Source organism: Danio aesculapii, chromosome 19, assembly GCF_903798145.1.
Source record: "Danio aesculapii chromosome 19, fDanAes4.1, whole genome shotgun sequence".
In the NCBI taxonomy this organism is placed as follows: Eukaryota; Metazoa; Chordata; class Actinopteri; order Cypriniformes; family Danionidae; genus Danio; species Danio aesculapii.
The window spans coordinates 16,319,413-16,341,250 of record NC_079453.1 but is presented as its reverse complement, the minus strand read 5'-3'; positions in this window follow the sequence as shown (position 1 = coordinate 16,341,250).

Genomic DNA, 21,838 nt, shown 5'->3' with positions numbered 1-21,838 from the left:
CGCGGAGTTTAACTTGTGAAGTTTGTTTCTACCGATGTCGAGCAGAAATGTTCGACTATATGCGCGTTTAAGGACAGATAAACGTGACGTTGACGCACAATAACACGGCGACGTACAAGACGAGGAACACAAAAACACATTAATAACATATTAATAAATAATACCAAGTTTTAACACATCTGCTACATTCCAGTGGAGCCTCCGTTGCGCTCTACCACAGCTGGCAAAACTTTCTGAAGGTGGTTTAAGCACCAAATAAGTGGTTTAAATTATGTTAGTCTCCTTATTTCTTTCCGTTTTATTTTAAATATTATAAATGTTTAAAGTTTTAGGTAAAGACGTCAAAATATGCCCACACATGCAAGCTAAACTAGATCATATCTGAGTCATCATGAACATGAACAAATAAATTAATAAATAAGGGAAAGAAAACATCTAGCCTAATAGGCTGAGTTCTTTTTGATTATAATCGCCGTTAAGTTTCCATTTTAAATGGAAGGCTGTTGCAAAAAATAATAAAATTGCTTAAAATAATACAATTTTAATTTATAAGTGACTTTGCTGCGTCCCCCTTGATGTTTCAATAACGCATAATAATCTATACACCATATTAAAGAGACTTAAATAGACATGATTTAACATGTCTATTTAACACCTGACAGACAAGCTTTTGGTTATGAGAAGGGGGAAGGGGTCTCTACTATTAAGTGTTTTTCACAAACATGAATACACAAAATCCAAAACTCCTATAGGACGGATGGCGTAACAAAACCTATGCGTTTAAAAACGAAACCACATTAAATATGGGGCCTTATGAAAATGAATGTTTCTATCTTTTGAACGGTGACGGCATAATATCATGGAATTACTTTCAATAGCAAAATAAAAAACATCTCAAGGAAGAACGGACAAAAGAAAGTTTCACTTCTATCACTCTTTAAAAGTTTTGGTTTGGTTCATTGTAAATGCTCAGTCTTGTTATGAACTGATCTTCATTTCTCTGTGTTGGTGGAATAAAGCAGGCGAGTCAGCCGCACCAATTTATGAGCAGACAGAGCAGGATTCTCATGATGACCACCGGCGCAATTCCGCTCTTTGTTATGAGCCGTAGTTTCAGTGTAAACTTAGTAAAGGTGAGTTTCTTTGGCGATGATGTGTACAGTGTTAGATTTTATATTTAGCGGACATTTGCGCTGAACACGCGGTGAATGCAACGCATCAAGATTCGGGCACCTTCTCCGAAAACCGTCTCAGGTTACGTATGTAACCATAGTTCCCCGAGAGGGAACGAGACACTGCGTCTAACCAGAACGCTAGGGGAACACCTCTTTTATACGCGTCTTGAAGCACATGTGAAATCAATCTAATGTAATTAAGCGGTGTCGTCAGACCAGAGAGTATAAAAGCCTGCACTGAGCCTTCAGTGTTAACTTCAAATTTGCTTGAAAGAAGTAACAGGCAGAAGAGAGTATGGCGGAAGACGCAGTGTCTCGTTCCCTCTCGGGGAACTATGGTTACATACGTAACCTGAGACGTTCCCCTTCTAGGGAACTTCAACACTGCGTCTAACCAGAACGCTAGGGGAACGCAATACCCACTAGGCCAGATTCACTGCTGACTGTGAACGCACACTACGCAGTGAGAACAGAGGACCCTGGTGAGGGGTCTACATCGAGCTGATAATGACGCACAAATGTATGTGGCGTCGACCATCCTGCCGCCAAACAAATGTCAGAAAGGGCAGAGCCCGAAATAGAAGCTTTGGAGGCCCCTACAGCCCTTGTGAAGTGGGCCTTAAATTTAGGTGCGGGACGTCCAGCAACCTGATAGGTAACCGAAATAGTCTCAACTATCCAATTACTTATAGTCTGCTTGTTCGCCGGACTCCCCCTCTTTGAGGGTCCGAAGCAGACCAGTAACTGCTCACTCTTTCTCCAGTTGCTAACCCGGTTAACATACGTATCCAGAGCCCTAACTGGGCAGAGTAAATTCAATTTCTCTTGGTCCGACGACTGAAATGGGGGCGGATTAAAGGCCTGCAGCACAGCAGGTCTCGCCACATGAGTGGGCACCTTCGGCACATACCCAGGTCTGGGATAAAGAAAGGCTTTGGACATGCCCGGAGCAAACTCCAGAAATGAAGGTGCAACCGACAGAGCCTGGAGGTCACCAACCCTTTTAGAGAAGAAATAGCTAATAAAAAAGCTGTTTTTAATGTCAGAAACTCATCTGAAGCCTCCTGCAGTGGCTCAAATGGGGGAACAGAGATGCCCTCGAGCACCAATGTTAAATCCCATGTCGGTACTCTGTGTGTGCTGACAGGCCTTAGCCTTATGGCTCCACGTAGGAAGCGACGAATAAGCGGGTCCTGCCCTAGTGACTCATCATCTAGGGGGGAACGGTAGGCCGCTATAGCTGAAACATACACTCTCAGAGTGGATGCAGCTAACCCAGCAGACAGGCGATCTTGGAGAAATTCCAGCACTGAGGCTACCTGACAGCTGACTGGGTTCAGCTGGTGTTCTCTACACCAAGCTGAAAAGAGAGCCCATTTTAGGGCATAAAGCTTCCTTGTGGAGGGAGCCCTGGAGCTTAGAATGGTCTGAGCAACCTCGGTTGACAGTCCATACTCTATGAGGTGGGCCCCCTCAGAGGCCACACCCACAGTTTCCACAGGTCGGGTTGGGGATGAAGTATCATTCCTCCCGCCTGGGACAGAAGGTCCCTCCTGATGGGGATCTCCCACGGGAGACCCGCCAGCAGGGCTATGAGGTCTGAAAACCAAATTCTCGTAGGCCAAAACGGGGCTACCAGCAGTAACTGAATCCCGTCTTGACGGACCCTCTCCAGGACTCCTGGGAGCAGAGCGACCGGGGGAAAAGCATACAGACGAAGCCTCGGCCACGTCTGCACCATGGCATCCAATCCCAGAGGGGCTGGATGCGAGAGAGAAAACCACAGTATGCAATGCGTGGTCTCTTGGGAAGCAAACAGGTCTACCTGCGCTCTCCCGAATTTTTCCCAAATGGTCTCCACCACCTCGGGGTGAAGTTTCCATTCCCCGGATCTCACCCCCTGCCTCGACAGGAGATCTGCTCCCTTGTTCAGATGGCCCGGGACATACATTGCCCTGATGGACAGAATTTTGTTCTGGGCCCACAGGAGGATCCGATGTGCCAGCTTGCATAGCATTCGAGACCTCAGACCCCCTTGATGGTTGATGTAAGCGACCACCGATGTGTTGTCCGTGCGGACTAGAATATGATGGCCCCTTAAATCGGGGAGAAAGTGTTTTAAGGCCAGAAACACGGCCATCATCTCCAGGCAGTTTATGTGCCAAGAACGATGATGTTCTCCCCATTGTCCCGCTGCAGGAAGCCCCCTCAGGGTTGCTCCCCAGCCCGTTAAAGAAGCATCTGTCATAAGCATGACGCGATGACAGACAGCCCCCAACACTGGGCCCTGGGACAGGAACCAGGGCATTTTCCACATACTTAAGGCTCGAAGGCAGCGCCGCGAGACCTTGATCATGCGGAAAGGATTCCCCTTGAGGGAAAACCCCCTGGATTTGAGCCACCACTGCAGGGGTCTCATGTACAGCAGACCAAACGGAATCATGCTGGCTGCTGCTGCCATGAGACCCAACACTCTCTGAAAGTGTTTCACAGTGATGAACTGGCCTAGTTTGACTCTGTGTACGGCTGACTGAATCGAAGCGATTCGTGGCGGGGACAGACGTGCTCGCATCGTCATGGAGTCCCATAGCACACCTAAAAAAATGGTCGTCCTGGCTGGAACAAGCATACTTTTTGCGGTGTTCAACCGAAACCCCAACCTTCTGATATGGGTAAGAACGACATCTCGATGTCGTACTGCCATATCGTGAGTCTGAGCTAGAATTAGCCAATCGTCTATGTAGTTTAGGATACGTATACCCTGCATACGAAGTGGTGCTAGTGCCGCTTCGACTACTTTGGTGAAGGTTCGAGGTGACAGAGCTAGACCGAATGGAAGAACCCGATACTGGAACGCTTCGCCCCCGAAAGCGAACCTCAGGTACTTCCTGTGTTGGGGAAGGATGGATATATGGAAGTATGCGTCTTTCAGGTCTATTGTCACAAACCAGTCCTCGGACTGAATTTGTGACACCACGTTTTTGATGGTTAACATCCTGAACCTGAGGGCCCCGACGGACCGATTTAGATTTCTCAGATCTAATATGGGACGCAGTCCCCCATCCTTTTTGGGAACTATAAAATACCGGCTGTAAAACCCTGATTCTCTGTTGAGTGGGAGAACACGCTCTATCGCGCCTTTTTTTAATAGAGCCAGTACTTCCTGTTCCATAACCAGAGCCTGTTCTGGCTTCACTATGGTGGGTGTAACACCGTTGAAGTGAGGTGGCCGTGCACAAAACTGTATTTTGTAGCCGTGTTCCACCGTGAACAGGACCCACTGAGACACCATCGGCAGGTGTTTCCACGCTGCCAAAAAATGTGCTAGGGGTACCAGCCTCTCGAGACTGGCCTCTGGTTGCTCTTGGACCCTCCGAAGAGGGGGTGGGGTCCCCAATGCCCTCAGACACTGAGGAATGCCCACCCCGGGAGACAAAAATCCCTTTCTCCGCGGACCCTGGTTCAATGAGGGCGCCGAATGGCGCTCTCGATGTCCAGGGGGGGCCCTGGGAAGCCTGACTCCCAACACGTCAGGACTTCCTTTTATCCTTCGCCTTCCTGGAAATTACTATTTTCCTTGTGAGATTTTTTGAGGAAGGCTCAGGCTGAGAGCGTGCTCTCCAGGCCCTCTTTTCCTGAGGGGGAGCCCGAGACGCCACACTCTCCTTTTGTACCGCCCGATATGAGGAGCTGGTTGACGGCTGGGGCTGTCTTTTAGCAGCCCCCTGACTTTTAGATCTTGGAGGGAGAAAGTCACCGAGGGAGCTAGAGCATTTTTTCACTCGGTCAAAGGATTCGGCGACGCGATTGACGGCGTCACCAAAAAGCCCTGAGCTTGATATTGGAGCGTCCATAAAAATAGCTCTATCACTTTCTGACACCTCTGCTTGTGTCAGCCAGAGGTGCCGCTCTGTAGCCACCAGGGTTGCCATAGACCGCCCCAAACTAGAGGCCGCCTCTTTAGTAGCTCTTAAAGCTAAATCCGACGCCCGAAGAGCTTCTCGAAGCTGTTCGGGTGTTGCTCCCCCACCATCTAAGCACTCTTTATTAGGTCAGCCTGATATGCCTGCAACACTGACATAGTGTGCAGGCATCCGACAGACTGACCAGCCGTCATGTATGCTTTGCCAACTAGACCAGATGTGACTCTTAATGGTCTAGATGACAAAGGAGGGACCCTTGCAGATTTTAAATCTGGACGAAGATGACGTGCTAGATCCTCTTCTATTTTTGGCATTTCTGTACATGCTTTTTCCCCCAGCCCACGAACTGCTGAATAAACAACCGTTTTTGGTGTCATTAAACGAGCTGAATACGGATTATTCCATGATTTAGAAACAGCATGATGTAATTCGGGACAGAAGGGGAGGTCCCTCAGTGGAGGATCAACTCTGCTGGGTAATTCTCTCTCATCCAGCATTCCTGTCAGACGCAGCTGCTGCTGCTCACGTGCTGGCTGCCAGTCTATTACATCAAACCTGTCAGCAGCACGTGAAATCACCTCCACTAACTCCTCATATTCTACTGACCGGGGTGGCAGATCCCCCGACCCTCTTTGGCTTTGCTGCAGCGGCGCATTGGTTTCCTCGGAAACGGATGACGCCGCCCTCCCACGAGGCGCAGAAGAAACCGCAGAGCGTGCTTCTGACACTCCCGAGGGAGGATTAGATCTCGCGGATAGAGGAAGAGAAAGGACAGAGTCCGTCTCCATCTCGTCCGCTAAATCTAATTGAGAACCCCATGAACGGAGCCTACGCTCAGCCTCAGCACGAGCGGGACCCGAACCGCAAGGAGCGCGAGCCGCGGGAGTTTTATTAAAGAACTCCCTCCGACTACGCAGCACTTTGCGGGAGAGAGCATCACAGTGCACACAGTCAGCATTCTCAAATGCTGCCAGGGCATGCTCCTCTCCCAAACACTCTAAACACAAATCATGTGAGTCACCAGCCGTGATAAAACGGGGACATGGAGGCACACAGCGTTTAAAGTTTTTTTCTGCCATATCAAAAACAAAAAAGCTAGTTTGTCAGTTTTTTTGTATTTTGTGTATGCAAAGTCAGTAATGAATGGTCACAGAGAGGGTGTTTTTTCACGTGCGTGCTTCTTGAAAGCAAAGAAGTTAACACTGAAGGCTCAGTGCAGGCTTTTATACTCTCTGGTCTGACGACACCGCTTAATTACGTTAGATTGATTTCACATGTGCTTCAAGACGCGTATAAAAGAGGTGTTCCCCTAGCGTTCTGGTTAGACGCAGTGTTGAAGTTCCCTAGAAGGGGAAACTCGATTGATCTCAGCTGGCGGATCAACATTTACCTCATGTCATGATAGCTGTCATCTGCGCCATTATTATTATTATAACTTTAGGGGCGGTTTGCAAACCTGTGCACTTTTCACTCTTCAGCCGTTTGTATTTCCTGCAGTAACAAAAGCTCCCTGTTCATTATATTCAGACACACAAATGCTCCCCAAATATATTATGAGGGCGCATAGATTAAATTTCGGGCGCTCATGCGACCAAAATGGTTGCAATTTCGAGCCCTGTAGTATAAGGACATGTATTCAGACCACAACTGAACGTTTGAAGAAAATTGAATGCCTTATTATTTAGAATTAGCTATTATTGACGTAAATGCAAGCCGTTCAAGGCGCATAATTGATTTATTACGGTACTGACGGTATTAGAAAATCCATGTCGTGGCGCAATGTCACACCGGTGATGACTATGACACCGGTGTACCGCCCACCCCTACTACCTGTTATTTAAAATATCTATATTACGCTCCAAGCATTCGCCAAAAAGAAAATATTTCTAAGTAAAAACACAAAACATAGCTGAATAGGTGTTGCCTGCTTTAGAGGATGGGTTAGTAATTATATTATAACTGGTTATGTTCAGGTCAATGAAATATACCTTTAATAAATAAAATATGTTCGTAGAACGTGGTGGGCCAGTGATTCCGTCGCTGTCATCAGTGGTTTAATGAGCTCAGGAGAATTCTGCTTGCATTTTTCTATGCATTACTAACATCACTAAACCAGACATTTGTTTTATAAGTTAACAAATATTCGCAGAGATTCAGCAGTTTTTTTTTCTGACGCGTTTGCCAGTCATGCCAGTCAGTGAAAAAAAAAGTAACCGTGGCCCTGTTTGCAGGTATTAATATTCGTTTTTTTTTCGTCAATCTGATGCAATTTTATTATTTATACAGGACGTTAAAATGCAATTAATAAAAGTTTCAAATCAATTAAACTCAATTTATAAAAGGCTAGCCTATTTTATGCATTAAATATAACTAATTTCCTTTATTTCTGATTAGACCATGCATTTTAGACTACTTTACAATTGTAATATGTGCATATGCTTTTTTTTTAAATAACATTCGGTTAACAAATATTTTAGCACATCGAAAGTAATTAAGTGACCTGTTTTTTTTTTTATTAAAAACCTTTATGCAAAAGGAATCAGAGGATAAATTATCGTAGGATAAACGTATCTTATGGAAAAACACCAATTGACGGGCTCTGCTTTCGGTTTTAAAAGAATCAAGCAGCTTTAAAAAATATAATTTGCTGAAGGAGAAATGACAGGAAAAAAAGAAAGAAAAGATAAAATATATAGGGACTGTTAAAGAACATTTTTCTTTAATATATTCTTTCGACTCCGAAACATCAGCTAGAAAGATTATGATGAATGACGGAGTTTCTCTATTGCCTGCTTCAGCAGTTGTCCCGGTCCCGCTGGTTATGAACGAGGAGGCGGAGAGAATGCGCTGTTTTAGTTTCGGCTTGATATATTTAAATAAAAAAACTAACACCGAACTGCTTTTAACGCTCAAAAAGTTAAACTAAAATGCACAATTCTTGTTGGTTGCACCGCGGGATGCACAATGAACCAAACGCGGCATTATTTTAATTCTATATTCGTGAAGAATGACCATGAGATTGAGATTTTGAAGGTGCTCTCTAGCGGCGAAGTTCCTGGCAGAGTAGCGAGTGAAAAAATGTGCATAAAGAAATTGGACAAGAGTTATAACATTTTAAATTATATAACAAGCATCGTATTCTTTCTAATCCTCGCCCAGTTTTAATACAAGTTGTGTTTTTTAATATTTGTGGCTGGGAAGTTTATTAAGAATATATTTATAATTATATATATAATTAAATAAATACATAATTATATATATATATATATATATATATATATATATATATATATAGAGAGAGAGAGAGAGAGAGAGAGAGAGAGAGAGGCTGCTGTAAAGGCTATTTCTTTCCGTTCGCATCCCGTCCCTTTGCGCCCCCTGGCGGCTTTTTCACAAACTGCGGTCTTACACTAAAAACAGAGCAGCATTTATTTCAAACGGCGGCGGTATAAGCCACGGCGGTAATAGCCACTTTGAACTCTCACCTACTGTATAATGCTTTGACCTATTGTTTAATATCATTTACAAGCACAGTAGCATATTTAAAGCTGCTGTAAAGGCTATTTCTTTCCATTCGCATCCCGTCCCTTTGCGCCCCCTGGCGGCTTTTTCACAAACTGCGGTCCTACACTAAAAACAGAGCAGCAGTTATTTCAAACGGCGGCGGTATAAGGCCCGGCGGTAATAGTCACTTTGAAACTCTCACCTACTGTATGTGCTTTTGATTTAATTACATGCTCAACTGTAGTTTCAATCAGTTGAATGGTTTGAATGTGGCCAGTTGCAGGAATATTGTGCTGACAATGATTTGATTAAATGATCAATAGAATTCTACCAAACAAACTGCTTAGGCCAATGATTGAGGACAATACTTCATCTGTTGTATGCCTGTATATAAACTGGTCATGAAGGACTGCCCTTTGAGCAACCCGAATGGAAGCTCTTGTGTTTCTTCTGTATTGTCCCCTTCCTGCAAGAAGATTAAATCTTTTAAAATGAATCTTCCCTGAGTCTTGGAATAGTTTTTTGATCCTGACACTAGTAAAGCTTATTAAGAAAAATAAGACAAATCACAGAAATGGTCTTTTTTTTCCCATGTAGTTTTTTTCCACAATAAAATTGAATCATCATGTTACTTCAGGAGCAAGTTCTCAATAACAAGAAACATTGACAATTTTCAGGTTTAATTTTCATCGATGGCATCATTTAAAAGCAAAGCCCTGAACTGGACTGACTTAAATATTCATTTTCATTAGTCATTGCTGTTCAATAAATGTTTAAAAGGGATAAATAGAGAGACAAAGAATGGAAAAATAATAGATTTTACAACCCTTTGATCTTCATTCACCTTTAAACTCATTACCCTCAAGAGTTGGTGAGGCGAACATCACATCACCTCAGCTCTTCATGCAAGATTCGTATAAAACCATAATTACATCACAGAGCAGAGTGAGGAAAAACTATAATCCACTTCCATACATCTCTTAAATTTGCATCATCTGTATCCACACAAGCACTTAGTACGCACTTCACACTAGATGTTTTCCAGCATGCCAGCTTTCCTGACCCTTAAAACTAGGTGTGAATTAGAACCCTCCCCATCCCCCTCTCTCAAATATTTTTGTTTATGGGTGCCAATAGCTAATTAAACTGTGTGGTTAATCACACATGTCTGCATTGCTGTCTAAAAGCAAATGACAGAGTAAAAGTTTGAAAATAAAGTGAAGGATGCGTAAACAAAATATTAATTAGCAACATTTATTCAAGTGCACTTCTTAAAAAAATACTTATGAGACAAAGAAATGCACTGTATATTTGCATAAATATCCTGCCAGCTGGTTACATAGATTACCCAATCCATGCTTGTGTTTGCGCTCTTCTTTCTTCTTTGGTTAAGCCCTACTAACTGTCAGTGCCTTGTGGTATTTGATGTTATATCAGTATGTATTATTATTGCTAGTGGCATATTCTCCATGGGCAGTCTACTTTATATCTGCATTCTACAATCTGTCAATCATATTTACATGCAACATTGTTTGATAGCTGAAGATTGAAATAGTGAGTTAATTTACTGTTAAAGTTTGAATTAATTAAACTTACAGTTCCATTGTGCATTGAGACAAAGATGCACAGATGCAGCCAGGTAATTGAGATGTAACTTCAAATTCAAGTTTAAAAACTTTAATAAAAAACATAATTATTTGTTGGCCATGACAAACATTACAAAGTATTGCCAAATTCTCGATATTTCCTCTACAGTTTCTGATGGTTTTATGTTGTGTTTTCTCTGACTTTAGTTTGGAGAGTGGGGAGTCTCAACCTGCTTTAGGTTTGGATTGTTTTGCTGAAAACTTTATGTTAGTAAATAATATGTTACGTTGTCTTAGAATCAGTCTTGTTTAATTAAGGAACGTAACACACACACAAACACACACACACACACACACCCACACACACACACACATACATACATATATACATATATATATATATATATATATAATATATATATATATATATATATAATATATATATATATATATATATATGATGGAGGCCACTGTGCTCATTGGAAGTTTCAGTAGCAGCAGAATTTTTTCTGTAACCTTCCCCAGCCTTGTGCCTTGAGACAACCCTGTCTCTGAGGTCTACAACAATTTCTTTTGTCTTCCTGATCGGTTTGTGCTTTAACATGCACTATTAACCATTGGATCATATATAGACAGGTGTATACCTTTTTAAATCATGTCCAATAACACTGAATTTACCACAGGTGAACTCTAATTAAGCTGCTGAAACATCTCAAGAATGATCAGTGGAAACAGAATGCACGTGAGCTCAATTTTGAGCTTCACGGCAAAGGCTGTGAATACTTATGTACATGTGATTTTTCAGGTTTTTTATTTTAAATAAATTTGCCACAATTTCAAAAATCTTTTTTCACATTGTCAATTATGGGGTATTGTGTGCATAATTTTGAGGAAATAAATTAATTTAATCCATTTTGGAATAAGGTTATATACTGTATATATATTAGATGCTATATTAATTATAATATATATATAAATATAATATATATATTAGAGCTGTGAACCTACACTGGTCTAACGGTTCGGTTCGGTTCGGTTACGATTATCATGTCATCGGCATCACGGTGCATTGACGAGCTTTCCATACGCAGTTTTATATTTCTTCACAGCAGCAATACTTGTGTTAAAATATATAAATAGGTTTATATTTATATACTATTGTAAAAACAATTTTGTCATTAATACAAACAGTCAGATATATAAACTGTCGTTTAACAACACAAGCATTTATAGCCAAATAATATAAACAAATATAAATATCCCGCTAGCTTCTGATCCTTGTCTACCAAGTTCTCTTACACCCCTTGATTGATTGGTCACATGCTCAACAAAAGGGTTGCGACTGGCTCCTGCGCGCTGCGCTCTTCACAGATGAGTGACACTGATAAGCGGCAGCGGTGATCCATATAGACGTGGTGGAAGAAAACTCTGCAGGCACGCGCTTGTGTCTGTATCCAGAAGTATCGCTGTAAAACAGCCGAAAGGAGAGGAAAATTACGCCAGCAGGCGTCAAATGGGCCACAGTGAGAGAGAGAGAGAGAAGCAACACAGAGACCCTTGCCTTGAGAATTTGAGGAGTAATTATCTCTAAGGAGGGGAGCATCTGGCAAAGATCTTATCAAAAGCCAAAACCAAATCACACATACAAGTGAAATATTACAGTGTAATAAGGCCCATTTTACCAATCACACAGAGGACATTTATAATGATACCAAAATGAATATAAGGCTACAAGATACACCATATTAAAACCCTTGAACATTTAATGTGAAATATGCTTGAACTAGGTCAAGAAGGGGGCTTGAGGTTGAAAGAAGGTGAAGGGTGAACTTTTTCGCATTACCCCTGGTGTGGTGAAGCTCTCTTTTTCCAGCTTATGTTTGTGTAACCTTATATTATTTATTATTTTCATTTATATTTTGTTAATTAAAACTTAAATGTAAAAATGTTATTGAATCTATTTAGAAAGATACAAGGTTTAATATGTGTTAGTGAGAACGTTATTGTTGTTCTCTGGCTCCTTTAAGGGAGGCGCACCAGAAAGCGGAGAGGAAGAAAAAAGAAGTGGAGAAAAGTTCGGTCAACACAATGCTGTTGTGGACTGTTATGTCGATGCTCCAGATTAAAGAAAAATAAACGAATTATCACCCTGGTAACCAGCGTTATTTATGATACCCACGTGGAGAGACTGGGGTGGAAACAGCCAGAAATAAGGGTTACATTTGCATTGTCAAGAGTGATTTGAATAGAATAGTTGAACAGCTGGTATCCTGACTCTTCTCAGATCAGAAAGGCTATTGTTGTTTCCATATCAATTCTTATGATCTTGTCTCATGAACTTCCATAACAGTTCTCAGGGTCTGATATTATGGAGTCTTACACCATGTTTGTCACACTTTACTATTTCAGATTATCAAACAAATTTAAATATTAGTCAAAGATAACACACATAAACAAATCATACAGTTTTTTTTTTAAATAGTTTTATTATTATTGGAAACAAAACATAAAAGTATATAGCCCTCTGTGAGTTTTCTTGTATAAACCAAATAACAGGTGGGTTTTAGATACTTGATACTTTGATCAAATTATATTTGAGGGTAATGTTTTTTTTTTTACAATAATACCTGTTTTATTAGAATAATACTTATTGGATATGAAAACAAGACAATCAAAAGTAAATAAATAAAAATTCATCATCCAAATCTCTAAAGGAAGAAAAATGCATTCTTCTAAAAAGACAGAAAAAAACATGTCCAGCTTAAAACAAGGTGATTTATGAAAATTGATTTTTTAAATAAATATACTTCCATGTTTCCACCATGGTTTCAATAGCTGCTCTAAACTGTTACAGTGAAGCAATCTTTTTGGGTCTGATGTAGGCCTGTTGTGATTGATTGAGTAAAATAAGTCAATACTGCCTGAGCTTAAAAATGGACAGAGGAGAGCGTAATGTGCTTGCAATTTTGTTAGTGTCCATGACCTTCACATTACCCGATAAGTCTTGACATGTGGCATGGGTCGATAAATGAGAAGCTTGCGGTGAGAGGTTTGGGAAATACAAAATTAGTTTTTCACTGACTGTTATAGTCAAGATTGAAAGGATTGAAAAACAAACTATTTCAATTTGAAGACCTCGATGTCCCACAATCAAGGTGCAACAGTTTTATTTAGTTTTCTTTGATTTTAAGCAAAAGCATTGAGACATTTAGATAGAATAAACATTAATAGTAATTTAGAGTTTTAACTGAAAAAAAAACTTCCACAAGATTACTTTCCATAAAAATAAGTAGAAGCTCTCGAATGATGAAGCTAATTTTAGAATTTCTGCTCTACAAAATGCGACTGAATATGTGGCTTATGATGACTGACCCTAAAAGGGCTTTTAACATTAACAGACAACAAAAGGAAAAAGCCACCCACGACTAGGATGCATTTCCATACCTTTTCATTTCTCAAAAGCCTTCCTGAAATCTCCAGAAAAATGCAAGCAAGGTCAGCTTTTTGGATTTTTAAGCCCCTTGACAAAGAAAACTCATTTTTGATCTTTTGTTCGAAGCTAAAGAGCAACCAGCGCTCTTTATAAACTGATTTAAAAGGTGTCTCTCTCATCTCTGGATCACTTTGTAGTTGATGAAACATGTTTGAAAGATTTAGCTACCTGAATGGGACCCTCAAAAGGCAATTTATTTTCCTGTGATTCGCAGTTCTTCTTGTTTATAGCTTCAAAATGAGTTTCAATGCTTGATGAATGGGAATAGCATTCTAATTTGTCCAAAGCTTGTTAGAAAGTGATAATAAAAGTGTGCTTTGTGCCTTTACCAAACAACAACCTCAATAACAGGGCCAGAGGAGAATTACAAGCAGCTGGTGTTAAACTACTTTTCCTTGATCTTCCTAAAAACAAAAAATATATATATATAAAAAATAAAAACATACGCTTTACATGCATCTTCCTAGTTTACATATGAAATATTAATATTTTAAGTGCATCTGGAAAGTATTCTGAGAATTTCCAGTGCATCTGGAAACTATTTACATTTATTATAAATAAGTCTTTTACTTGGTTGAAACCCCTTTGGCACCAATTACAGCCTCAAGACTTTCTGAGTATAATGCTTCAAGCTTAGCACACCTTTGTAGCAGCTTGGGCAGCAAAATGTCAGATGAAAAGTGTTGGATCAAATGGGGAAAATGTGAAAAAAGCTCTGAAACATTAAATTTAATATTTTTTTTCATTATTATTATTATTATATTATTATTATTGTTGTTATTATTATTTTAATTCATGCTTGTTGTCTTCAATTGACTAGTGCTGTTAATGTTACTGCCATTGTAAATATAGCAATATGCCAATAGAAGAATAGGAGGATGGTAAGGACAAGAAAACAGGTTGGAATTTCAGTTAAGCAGGGTCATAAAATGAACTTAAAATATATTGAAATGAATGCATCAATACTGAGCAATAAATTAATAAAATTAATTAAGTCAAATTTGAAAATAACAATAGAAATATATTTGAGTACAAGTTCAAATGAACTTGAGTAATTAAAACAAGCAAGCATAAAAAAAAAGACATTCTTGTTTAAAGAGCCCCTATTATACATGAAATAGGGTCATATTTTGGTTGTAAGGGTCTCCAACAAGTCTAATATGCATGCAAGGTCAAAAAACTGCCCAGCTGCTAATCAACAATATAAAAGTAGCCACAGTGCATACACGATTCATGGTGTAAGTCGTGAATTTTGGCTGCCAGTGGGTGAATGTAAATACAGATGATGGACTTGAAAATACAAACGACTAACAATTTTATTGAGCAAAAACTCCAAGAACAGGCAAGGAGATCTCCTAGCTTGTCACACTCTACCTGCTCTTTTCACACCCACACCCACACACACACACACACACACACACACACATTACCCTCAGAGGACACAACACCAAAACATTCAAAAACAGAGAATGCACTTTCGGCTTGAGGGCGGTGTGATCATTGTTCACCTAGAGCGCCAGTTCAGCTTGCTGGGTGCAATTTAGACAACTCACCTCAAACCTGAGCTGAACTATTTTGAAACTTGACCGTTGCATGTGTGTAGGAACAGCTGACGATCTGTAAACAAAGCGGCACGCGTCGCGTTTTCAACATGGCTTTACACGCTATATAAGAATATAAAGAGTTAACCTGATACAGTACACGCGGTTACAAGTAACAAAACACAACTAAATACATAATTTGCAAGCTAGAGTAAACGAGGCAACAATTTTAATCGCACATACTTACACTTGTGAAATGGAGGAAGAAACTGATTCATGATGCACTGATCCATGTTCTGACAGTTTTTACTGATCCTTTCTTTAACAAAGTCTTCTTTGTAAGCATGCAGTTTTCAGAAGCACTTGAACTGCTCAAGGCTGGGCTATAATGCTGAGGTTTCATCTTTGGGTAGAGACTGTCAATAATATCCATCTGCCCAGCGTGACTTCATTCGACCTGTGTGTGTGCCTTTTTTTCTGTGTTAGTGGGCAGGGCCGCAGGTTTCAAATCTCCCAGGTTTGCGCGCACAACTACTTGTGTTTCGTTAGTTGCGTCATCGCAAAACACCTAATGACTCGTTATCAAGACGACTTGTTTGAAGCACTATGAGTCGACTCTTTATAGATGAATCAATAGTTTTAAACACTGTACACTTACAGATTTAAGCCTTAGCTGAATATTTCACTTCACTTGCTGTGTTACACACTACATGAAAGGCATCTTCAAAAACCCATAATATGGGCTCTTTAATTCTTGTTTCTGAATACTACAAAGTAATTTGTCAGACAGGAAAACAAGATGTGTGAAAAGTGTTTATTGTTAAGGGTTGATATCTGGCTGGATCATTTGCCCTGGCATTGACCCATCAGGTCAATAACCTCAGACAGAAGAGGGTTAATATACAGTTAGGTCCATAAATATTGGGACATTGACACAATTCTATCATATTTGGTTCTATATACCAACACAATGAATTGAAATAAAAACGAAGAAGATGTGCTTTAACTGCAGACTTTCAGCTTTAATTTGGGCAAATCAGGTGAACACTGTAGGAATTAAAACAGTTTGCATATGTGCCTCCCACTTGTTAAGGGACCAAAACTAATTTGACAGAATATTAATCATACTCAAAATTTCACTTTTTAATACTTGGTTGCAAATCCTTTGCAATCAATTACAGCATGAGGTTGGAACGCATAGACATCACCAGATGCTGGGTTTTATTCCTGGCGGTGCTCTGCCAGACCTCTACAGCAACTGTCTTAAGTTCCTGCTTGTTCTTGGAGCAGTTTCCCTTCAGTTTTCTCTTCAGGCAAGTGAAATGCATACCCAATCGAATTCAGGTCAGGTGATTGACTTGGCCATTGCACAACATTCCACTTCTTTCCCTTCAAAAACCCTTTGGTACTTTTGCATATTTTTGCATTCTCCATCTGCGCTGTGAAGCACCGATAATGAGTTCTGAAGCATTGGCTTAATATAAGCAGAAATAGTGCCCTGAAAACTTCAGAATTCATCATGCTGCTTTTGTCAGCAGTAACATCATCAATAAATACAAAGAACCAGTTCCATTGACAGCCATACATGCCCACGCCATGTCACTACTACCACCATGCTTCCACTGCTTAGGAACATAAGCAGTTCTTTACTTTCTCCATACTCTTCTCTACCCATCACTCTGGTACAAGCTGTTCTTGATTCATCTGTCCAAAGGATGTTAATCCAGCACTGTGAAGACTTTTTTTAAACTCTAATCTGGCCTTCCTGTTTTTGAGGCTCCCCAATTGTTTACATCTTGTGGTGAATTCACTCTGGCATAGTCTTCTCTTGACTGTTGACTACTACACCTACCTCCTGGAAAGTGTTGTTGGTCTGGCCAAATGTCGTGAAAGTGTTTTCTTAACCAAGAAAAAAAGACTTTTTTTCATCCACCATAGTTGTTTTCCGTGGTCTTCCAGGTCTTTTGGTGTTGCTGAGCTCACTTGTGTGTTTCTTCTTTTTAAGAATGTTACAAACAGTTGTTTTGGCCATGCCTAATGTTTTTGTATTTCTCTGATGGGTTTGTTTTGTTTTTTAGCCTAATGATGGCTTGCTCAACTGATAGTGACAGGCTCTTTGGATCTCATATTGAGAGTTGACAGTAACAGATTCCAAATGCAAATAGCACACTTGAAATGAACTCTGGACGTTTATTTCCTCACTGTAATTAGGATAATGAGGGAATAACACACAACTGGCCATGGAACAGCTTAGAAGCCAATGTTCAATTACTTTTGGACCCTTAACAAATGGGAGGCACATTTGTGCACAGGTGGGAGGCACATTACAACCAATTGTTGTAATTCCTTCACCGTTCACCTAATTTGGATGTAAATTCCAAATCCATTTAAATTCAAATCCATTGTGTGATCTATAGAACTAAAATGTTAGAATCGTGTTTGATGTCCCAATATATATATATATATATATATATATATATATATATATATATATATATATATATATAATATATACACACCCTATATGCAGGTAGATTTTCTGCTGTGGCAGGTTAGACAGCCACTACTAGCCACTTTGGCTGGTTTGAAATTGTTTTTAGTTGTTGTTTTCTTATAAGCAGGGTTGGACAGTAAGTGTGACCTAATGACCCTTGAGAAGAAAGCAGCACGTCACCGTGGCTGCCGCTGATGTGTACCTCTCAAAAACTTAACTACTTGTAGCGCAAGCTCTGTGATTGCTAATCTTGGAAGCAGTGTGACAAATGTGGGTGGTGCTGAGAGCCAAAAGCCCGATGCAGCAAGTGTTTACAAGTGTTAAGTCCCATGAAGTAGCTCCAGATGAAAATTTCTGTTTGTGTGTTTACCTTATGATTAAAGTGGTTGCATGTCCACTAGTTCAGCCACTTGTACATTAAGGTAGCATTCAGAAAAAAACAAAACACCCGCCAAAGAAACTCAACACAGATTGTTATGCAGAGCAACATAAGCACCACGCATTTGACTTGGTCCCTTATTTATCAGGGATCAGATTTCTGCATATAAAAAATATTTTGTCAAATTTCTGTCATAAACCAACACAGGTTTATTGTAAAATGTGCCAGGGACACATTTCTGAGAACCAAGAAAATGTGCCTCTGGGTGGCTACAATGGCTACAATTTGTGTGTAAAACAAACACTACAGGGTGGCTACTACTAACTGCTTACCGCCGCATGAACAGCTTTGTGTTTTTTGTTATAGTAGCTTAGAGCCTGAGATCTCTGAGGTCTCAAGTGTTTTTTGTTTTTTTCATTTTTTATTTTATCATATACTTTAGAGTTTTGTTCTGCTAACTTCTTTGATTTGGCTTATACTCATTGCTTTTTCATTTGTAAATATTATTGTAATTTTTTTCTCTTTATTGTTATTCATTCGCCATCAATTCCTGTCTATTTATTGTTCATTTTTCACCATTACTTCCTATCCATGCATCTATTTCAATTGAAACATTTCTTTGTACCTGCAATAATTGGAAATCACTTTTAAGCCACTTGTCAAGATGTCATCAATCCTCCTCAACATTTAAATGTCTATCATGCAATTGTAATCAACATTCTAATTTGAAAGGACTATTTCAACAAATGAATATTGTTTGGTGTTGTATTGTGTTTATACAAAACAATTTTGTTTGATGATTTTTCACTTAATAACACAGTTTGGAATACTGAGAAACTGGTTAAGCTCAGATATTCTTGCTGAAGTCATTTCTGACAATACCTTGATTGATAATGTTCTAAAGGCTTCTCTGAAGATTAACAGATTTTTTCAGTTTGAATTGTAAGGTTCCATTATATCAGCCCAATTGAATTCTCAGCCATCTCAATTCCAATGACAATGAATGATCGAAGGTTAATGCATTAAGGCTTTTTGAGCTCCTGAAAAGAATTCTGTTGTTTATTACAATTTATTTATATTTGTTTGCAGCTTAATATTAATCTGACTCTGAATTAGATTTAAATTAAATTAGACTGCATTTCTAATTAGGAATGTATCACATTTGTCTTTCATTAATCTATTTAAAGTTGATCCCATACTGTTCAATTATATGTTCATTAGGACCAAACATCACTTAGAGATTCATGGACACTGTCTCACATATGAAGTTAGTCAGAGAATTCAAGGTTAACTAATACCTCTTAGTCTGGTTACCTCCTGCTCACTACTACTAAAAGTAGTTAATGTAGTAATTTCCATAGAACTTGCTTATACCAGTGATTTAAACAGTAATTAAAAAGGTCTTCATGCTGTTGTGCCTCCTGCTACGTACCGTCTTATGAGCCTTAAATCTATAAAATCATGTGCACGGCATAGCGGACTCCACATAGTAGTATATGTCTACAGCTAGTTTTTTTTCAGCCAACTATAATCTTCCGGTTAATGGTTTAATGTAACTTTTTTTTTACAGCATTGATGTTGTAATGTAATTAAAATATATTCAGTTAAATAGACTTAATCATTCATTTAGTGTTTAACTCCAAAACAAGATGAAGACCATTTAATCGCTAGTGCTGTCAGTAGCATCAGGCTATCGCAGGAAACTCCTTTTATTTCAGTGCTGCTTGTCCAGTCTGAGATGCACTTTTATCATTATCTATCAGGCAGTGAAAATCACAGATTTTTCAAAAAATCTGATCTAAACATAGTAATTTGTAAAGACAGATCACCGGAAGTGCTTTCGCCGAGTTGAAAATTTAAAATCTGTGTGCATATCTGTGTACATTCAGAATGAATCAAAACTTAACACTTTAATTTGCAGATAAAAGTGCATCAGTCACACCTGAAATCTATATTATTCAGGTGTGATAAAAGTGTACCAGTCACACCTGAATATGTATATTTACTTTCCAATACCACAGGACAAAGAAAATAACAAACTCAGAAGGGAAAAGGGCAAGATTGTGTCAAAGACTGTCCTGGTTTTTAATCGGGATTAAATGACTTGCCACATAATGTCTATCATACTATTATATATAAAATTATACTACCCTCTTGTTCATTACATTATTGGTGAATGGCAGAAATATAATGGGTGTAAAAAATATAACACATTATTGTCAATCCTTGATTATTTGCACACTATAAATTTAGAACACACATTATTGATTTGATTTGCTGTAGCTTGACATCATCATATATTTTTGCATAAGACAATTCTATATTTTATTCTGTAAAAACCTCTACCTACATGTAGCATAAATAATCCCCTTTTATATGACTGCTTGCCACAAAGATAAACAATTAGGCACAGCAAATTAAGCTGAGCTGTAATAACAGTTGACAGAAACAAAGACGGCTGGGGACAGCCAATAACATACTTATTATTATTCAATAACAAGATGGCGCCAAACAGCCAAGAATAGCAGCAATAAACAACAACTTTTTAAACATTAACACTGCAAAAAATGCTTTTCTTACTTATAGTTTTTGTATTGTTTCTAGTCCAAATATCTAAAAAAAAAAAAGATCTTAAATCAAGAAGCATTTTCTAGAAAAAAAATACTATTTTGTTTTCAGAAATAATAATTAGAAAGTATGTGATTTTTTTTCTTTAAAACAAGCAAAAATGATCCAATGAGTTGAATAAAATAATAATATTTCAAGTGGAAAACAATATTATTTTACTTACCCTAATAACCAGATTATTTTGCGTATTTGATGAAAGCATTAATTATGACTAAAAATCTGTCTAAAAAGTTTATTAGTTTAATTTTTGACATTTGGATTAGAAACAAGACAAAGACTAATGTAAGTTTTTGCAGGGTATTTACCAACTGTCAATTTTTCACTGTACATGGCTGTATATTAATGCATTTGAAACAGTTTTCAGCACCAAATTCACAAATCAGAAGCTTATTTTTATGACCAAGTTAAAAAAATCTTGTTTTTATTTAAATATATCTAATAAATAATTTATACAGATGGCAAAAACTTAAAAATTAAACCAGCTATAGCTATAGTAGCTAAACCAGCCTACTATATTTGCAATACTCATTCATTCATTTTCCTTCGGCTTAATCCCTTTATTTATCAGAGGTTACCACAGTAGAATGAACTGCCAACTTATCCAGCATATATTTTACACAGCAGATGCCTGTCCAGCTGCAACCCAGTATTGGGAAACATCCATACACACTCATTCACACACACGCATACTCTACGGCCAAACATTAAATGTGTTAAAACAAGTTATAAAAGAACAAAAAATAAAAGAAAGACATAATAGTGTGATTAGTACTAATAGTACTATCCGATGCAGCACAGTGGTTATTCAGTAAAGGCACAGCTAAACAGATGTTTTAACTCTTGATCTGAACATAATAGTGGAGCACGTCTGATCATTTCTGTAAGCCGATGGTGGATTCACCCTGCTTTGACTGAACCCTTGGAATTTCTAATTTACCTAATTCTAATGATCTGAGTGATCTGTTAGGTTTGTATTCAGTGAGCATATCTGTAATGTTTTAAGGTCCTAGGCCATTTAGTGATTTATAGACAAGCAGTAATACTTTAAAATCTGTCCATGTAAAAACTTGAGGACAGACGTGATGTGCTTTGATTTCCTGGTTCTGGTCAGAATC